General features: G+C 43.1%; 1 long non-coding RNA gene across 1 annotated transcript in view; it reads right to left on the bottom strand.

The window, feature by feature from the left end:
• The window catches only part of LOC126389362 (uncharacterized), a 492329-nt gene that overhangs the window by 390574 nt on the left and 94583 nt on the right, over positions 1 to 7172 (bottom strand). The gene's annotated exons all lie outside the window — the stretch shown is intronic.

Here is a 7172-nt window from a genome sequence, read left to right as displayed (position 1 = left end):
TGTAGGAATAACTTGTATAACGTTTTTATTAACAAATAGTAATATAAAACCTTGTTTTCCCTGTTTGAGACCTTAAAAAATAGACTGCGACTTATATGCCAGAGCGACTTATATTCCGAGTTTTACGGTAAGGGTGACGTAACACTGTCATAACTATGACATCACAGGGTCATAAACCTGTCATAAACATTATGTACGTGTCATAAACGTTTATGACTGCTGTCATTAAGTGTCATTTGGTTTTTGTAATGACTAGTTGACATTGTTTGGGTTGTCTTGATTATGACAACTTGACATTAACCAGGATGACATTACCAGAAGATGTCTTTGTCATAACGACTTGACATTAACAAAAAAATGCACCTCGTTTTGTGTTTATGACAAGTTGACATAATGATTACTATAATTAGATGTTCAAGGTTACATACCGATTCTAACACTCAGTCAGAAAAATTTCTGGCAGGATACGACACAAAACTGGTTGTCATATAGGCAAGCAGGGGCTGTACACAGTACTGAGTCACATTATGAGTTGCTGTGATAAAATTTGCGCAAATTGGATCAGCCTGTGATTTCAATATTTTACTTTGATTTTTGGTGTGATTTTGAATCCAGCCCTCAGTGGGTTGATGATTTTGGTTTCCATTGACCGTGGTTACGTAATATTGTTCTCAACAAATTATACAATGTACATCAGTACAGATTTTCAACTTGAATAATTTGTTCATCAAGATCTAAAGTGTGATTTAAATGCCCCCTTAATTTTTTTGAGCTGTGTACTTTGAATTCAGACCATGTGAGGCTTCTTGATATGGTCCCATTGTGTTTTCCAGCTAATACCTCCTAATTATTGTTTTCTGTAGCATTTTTTTTTCAAGTAAATATTCAGGCAAAGATATAAAAAAAATTTAATTTCAGTGTGTTTTCAAACTTGCATGACTCAATGAGAGAAGCACTTACAGTAATTCTGATCATTGGAGAAAAACAATTCCGAGTGTTAGGTTTCAAATGAGAACTTACATGTACTAAAATTAGAACAAAACCAGCTTTTACCTCTCTTGGTGAAATAAGGTGGATTTCACAGGACCGCAAGGATTTTAATAGTGATCCAAAAATATATGAAGCAAATGGAGTGTATGGGCCTTTTTCACAGCAAACACTTTCATTCGTCAGAAAAAGGGAAAGCACAAGAGTAAAAAAAGATAAAATTAATAATGGCTGAATTACATTCGCTGCTTCAGTTTTAGGGTCCTGCTAATCTATCCAGGGTCCCCCTTATTGGCTCTCTGCCACACTGCCATTATTGTTTTAATAACATCTGTGCTTTTCCCACTATGACAACTGAAAATGTCTGTTGCGAAATGGATCCATTAGTGGATGAAAACAGTATTTCTTTGAGAGAGGAGATTATGAGAGGAGCTGAGTAGTGACTATGGTATGAGTCTGTTGTACTGATGAATTAGTGCTGCCGAATGACAACAGGTTACCATGGAGGAAGTGTTGAGTTTGTATTGTCAGCAAATTAAAACAGGAGCAGGTCAGAAAACAAGGTGGCTTCTGACTAAAACATGAAGAACTATATAGTTACAAAACAAGTAAAACTAAAGGATCACAGGCGTGTCTCTGATAAAGCATGTTCTACATAAAGGCCTTGTTCTTTCTGCAGTTAAGGTGATTGACACAACATGAATAATATGGGATCTGCAACACTACCAGGAATGAAATAATCTCATAAACCTGAAATATGACTCAATTAATGCAAAGACAGTATCAAATTGAAATTGAATTGAAATTGGCGCGGCAGTAGCTCAGTCCATAGGGACTTGGGTTGGGAACCGGAGGGTCGCCTGTTCGAGTCCCTGTCCGGACCAAAATATGGAGCGTGGACTGGTGGCTGGAGAGATGCCAGTTCACCTCCTGGGCACTGCCAAGGCACCGAACCCCCCCAGCTGCTCGGGGAGCCTCACCAAGGGCAGCCCCCTCACTCTGACATCTCTCCACTTTGTGCATGTATAGGTCCTGTTTGTGTATGTGTGTGTCCTTCGGACCTGTGTGTAATTGACAAGCAAGAGTGAAAACATTGAATTTCCCCTCAGGGGGATTAATAAAGTAAATACAAAATACTGTAAATGTTACGGAACTCTTTGGCTCAATGTAAAGACAATGACATGTAACATGAAAAATACAGAACGGCTGTTTTTTATCTGTTGGAGGGAGATGGTTGTCCAAACTGTGGCTCGTGGGGAAGCGCTGCAGGAGGAGTAATAATGTAATGTAATAAGTCTCTGTTGAAATATTGGCTGATGTCCAGAGAGGCAACATCAGTTGTTGAAACACAGATGGGATTAATGATATATCAATACCCTCTCTCCATTCATGTGCGTCAAGGCTCACTCATCTCTCAATCTGCACAGATTTGTTTAGCAGTAGATCATGGCTGCACAGTGTCTGACTAAACACCGTCCATCAATGTGAAGACAGGCAGAGAGGAAAGTTTCTCAGGCATTGACAGGTCTTTTTCTTTACTTCATGATATAAATTATTTGCCCTATATCATTATTGTAAAAATACCAGTATATCTTTAATTGCCTCGGTATACTCTGTGCAAGTAGATATATTGATAGTCAATAGTTTGAGGATTGAGGATTTCTCTTCCTCCTTCTCTCCCTCACTCCTTCGATGCCCAACGAACCGAAGTCTCTGCACAGGGTCCAGGGTGCAAAGCCCCTGCATTCAACCTCAACCGGGAGACACCTTGCTGTCCATCCAGCTTGTTGACAACCAGTGAGCAGCCCCTCCTACTTGGCAAGCTTCATTTCAAAGGCCTCTTCCAGGCAGTCTTCCTAAGGGACTGTTAGCCCCAACAGAACTTGTTTGGTGGACTCGGAAAGGAGAGCAATATCTGGTCTCAAGGTGTGAGTGACAATGTGGTTGGGGAACTTGCCACTAGAGCCCTGCGCGGGACTGTTTTCCTCAACCCGCTCCTGCCCGCTCCCGCTGAATTTCTGACCATTACCGCCCGCAACCGCAACGTGTGTATTACACTCCCGCCTGCTCCCGCAATGTGTATATTCACTCCCGCCCGCACCCGCAAAACTCTGAGAATTTATGCCCGCACAATAATAGAGATCGATGATTTTGTGTCTTATCCCGTCCCGCAGGAGAAAACACGTCATTTTATAGGCTATTAATAAAGAGATTCATGGGGTTGTTTGTTTCGTTTCCCTGGCCTGCATGTCTTTTGACGCACTGGTCAGAAATAGCGCTCCTATTTAGTTGTTTTCATTTAGTTTTTAATGAAATAAAGGCTGTTTCATATTCTATTCTCCTACTCTGTATTTTATTTATTTTTCTACCTTTAAATGCAGTGATTGAGGTTAAGGCAGGCCTGGCGCCAGGATGAAGTTATTGAGGGGGCAGTTAAAAATTACGAGGGGGGAAATCTTTATTATGCAACATAGGTTCACAGTGAGTTATAAAGAGCGCGTAGCCATGCGTAATTGTCGCGCGTAATGACAGCTCGTCGCCGGTGAAACACAATAAACTGCACGTCTTCTTTCATGTTTGTCTCATCACAGATGGAGCTTACAGACAGACAGACAGACAGACAGGTGGAGCAAGCGGCAAATTGGTATGAAAGCTGGTTCAGGGCATATTCGTCCATTTATGAATAAATATGGAGTGGAAACGCTTATGCATGTGCACCAAGATCCCGCAGTGTTTTTTTTAGCCGCCCGTTCCCGCCCGCAGCAAAGTCCAAACCGCCCGCTCCCACAATATTTGCGTTGCGGGAACATTTGGCCCACCCAACAGTGGGTTCAGCAATGAGCCTTAGGACCTGGTCATTCCTCCTACTGTGCCACTCCTCTCCCACTGCCCTCGAGCAGGTGCTCAGAATGTGCTTCTGGGTTCCATACTTGGAGCACAATTGACATTTTGGTGATTTGAGTTTGCCCCCCAGGTGTGGTTTGAGGGGCTGGTGAGTTCTCCCATCTTGCTCAAAATCCTTGTTGCATAATTCCCACCATCCTGTAAGATCTCTCATTCTTAACTGTTGCTCTTACTTATTTCTGGACTAGGCAACACATTTGCTTTGCTTTAGTGATGTTAATGTGGGAAAGGGATCCCAGTCCAGCCCTGCCACTTGTCACCTCTCCCACTGGCCTGTTGTAATGCAGTCCTGACTTTGACTGAACAGCCTCCTCTAGCCTCCACTTCTTACCATTCTTATATTCAATCTTGGCTTTGGCCACCTTTGGATCGGTTGAGTCTCTATACTGCAATACTTCTCGTCACCTTAAACTCCTCTTCGAAGGACCTGAATCACAGTCCCAGTTTGTTGCTGTGTCCATAGAGCGCAATGTTGCTTAGGCTCTTTCGTAGTCCCAGCCATCTTGTGAGGAGGCTGCTGACCTTTCTCTGCAAAGTCTTAACTGTTGAGATTGGCACTTCATAGACGAGGAGTGGCCACAAGATTTTGCGAAGAATGCCATGCTGGTACGGCCAGACTTCAAACCTCCCTGGTAGGCCAGACCAGTCCACTGACTTCAGCCAGCCATCCAATTCAATGCAGGTAATATCTATACAAGTAGCCAATAATAGTTGAATTGATCAATTATTATCAAACATATATTCCACCAATGGTGTGATAGCTGTAAAGCTAAGCAAAGTAAACTGTGATTTTTGGGATTCCTCCAAAAAGCTGCAATATAGGTCATCTATGCAAGCAGCTAATTACGACCCATATTTACGTTTATTGTTAAGCAATGACCTCTAGTTGCCTTAGTAATTATGACAGGAACAAAGGAAGAAGTCAGATGATGTCGCATAAATAGCTGCGTCTGCGTAGAGAGGAGGTTGGGATGGTTGGATGGATGGATGGATGGATGGGTCAAAACTACACAGGACTTTCCCCCAAAAGCCCACTGTTTGTGTCCCTTGTGAACCCCAAGTCAACATTGCATTTGTATACAAGTGAAGTCCACACCATTCACTTGCCAAGTCACATTATGGGAGGGAACCGTCTTGCCAAAACCCAGATGATGTTTATCTAAACTTACATAAAGAAATCAATAAATACAAGATCAAAATCAATGAATATTATCTTTTCCTCATTTTGCACTATGATTCACAACTAAAGCTCAAAATGTTCCATTAACGGGATTCTTATATCCCTGGAGAAACACTTAAATCTATCCAGTCAAATAGAGATATGGTGGCATGCAAAGGTTTGGGCAGCCCTGTTCAAAATTTCTTTTACTGTGGATACTTAAAGCTCCAGTAGGCAACATTGTTTTGGTAAAATTGAGGAAAAATTTTATAATATCCTCTAAGCATAATGTAAATCAAGTGGTCTGAGACAAACAATAGGTTTCTGCACCTCACCATGGCTCTGTGTTCAGCCTCTAAAGAATCAGTATCGTGCCAATGTGCATCAACCAATCAAAGGTCAGCTCAGACCACTGCGTTCCTATTGGCTGCTCTACTGCATATGTGCGTTCCCGTGCCGCCGGCAGAAGGGGAGAGCAAGCGGCAATGGTGAACAGTGCACCAGGTAAAATAGCTATTCCAGCATTGGCTACAACTGCCTACATGGCTAAACAACCCAAAAAAAGGAAGACAGAACTCGGTTTCCCGGAGCCCCGGAGGGAAGGGTGAGGTGTGGCCGGGCCCGGCCGGAGGGCATGAGGGTCGGCCGTGGGAGCGGAGCCGAGGGCTCTCCGCAGAGAGCCGAGCCTCGGGGGTATGTGCGGGGCGGGCTGCTGCGCGATGAGGGAGAGCCGAGGCTCGGGAGTATGTGCGGGTCCGCGAGGGAGGGATGGGGAGGGCTGCTGCGCGGAGAGGGAGAGCCGAGCCTCGGGGTATATGTGTGGGGCCACGAGGGAGGGATGGGGAGGGCTGCTGCGCGGTGAGGGAGAGCCGAGGCTCCCAGAGAGGGAGAAATAGAACCAAGTAGGATAAAATACTCGCATGCTCGTCTGGTAGGAGGGGCTCAGGGCGGAGACGAACGAAACCTAACTCAGATGAGACTGAAAAATCAACCGTTTTCAGGCTTTCTACCTACTGCAGCTTTAAGTGAGTAAAAGATAAATTCATTTTGAAAAGAAATTAAGTTAAAGATGGAAAATGCTCGTTAACATTTTAGGCAAGATTGCTGTCGTTATTTACTTAATAGTGTGTGCTGTCATAATTCAAAATCTTTACCTAATACTCTGTGCTTGTTGAAATGAGGCCCGTCAAGTCACTGATTCCATTCCCACAGCCAAACACAGAAATGGGTTTGGCCGTGGCTCATGCCTCTCAGCGCCTCTGCCTTAATCACAGCACTCAGCTCCCATACCCCAACCCAAAAGCCTGTCAGTATGGGTGCCCGTAGGGGGAGACAGCAGTGGGATTAAATGGATGACATAGGTGACTCCTCACACTTTTTTAGTTCAACAAATCACTCTTTGCTCTTCATCTGCAAAAGAAAAAAAAACTGTTAAGCAATTCCAGTCCTGAGGGCTACAGCAAAGAAGGCACAGGCCAAGTTTGATAAATCACATTTCAAGCCTATGTGGAGGTTTGTGAGTAAGTGTGTGCGCGTGTGTGTGGTCATTGACAGGCAATCACTCTTTCTTGAATGTGTAGAGACTGAAACCATATAATCAACAGCAGTCTGTGCCTCCACTGTGCCACGGCACTGACTGCACCTACACCTAAATATTTATTCTACTATGTGTCTCCTACACATGCAGAGTCCCAAACACATCCAACTTTACACAGACAGGCTGACACAACCCACAAACCTACGCAAACAGCTATTAGTCAAAGTGTCCTTGTGGCAAACTCACACCTTAGTCCTTAAGGTAGCGCTAAAAAAACAACACTAAACCTCAGTTTTCTGTGACTGTCTGTCCTAAAAAATTTTAAAAAAAAATTAAAAACGACGTGCTTTCTTACAATTAAAAAATAGAGAAAACAGAGAAAAAGCAATGTGCCATTCATGTTTACTGAAGAGGTAGAAAACTATGGGGTGCCGTTTGTAAAGTGTCTCACGCTGAAAATAACATCAACATTTTGCCACATTTAGCTTCAAACAATGTTTAAAAAAGTATTGTGAATTTTTTAACGTCACCTTTTACCACATTTACAGCAATATTTGTTAACTTAGAAATATATTAAATAGTTAA

The sequence above is a fragment of the Epinephelus moara genome, chromosome 4, assembly GCF_006386435.1.
Source record: "Epinephelus moara isolate mb chromosome 4, YSFRI_EMoa_1.0, whole genome shotgun sequence".
Taxonomy (NCBI): Eukaryota; Metazoa; Chordata; class Actinopteri; order Perciformes; family Serranidae; genus Epinephelus; species Epinephelus moara.
The sequence above is the reverse complement of the archived record's forward strand: the minus strand, read 5'-3'. Positions and strand labels throughout refer to the sequence as shown.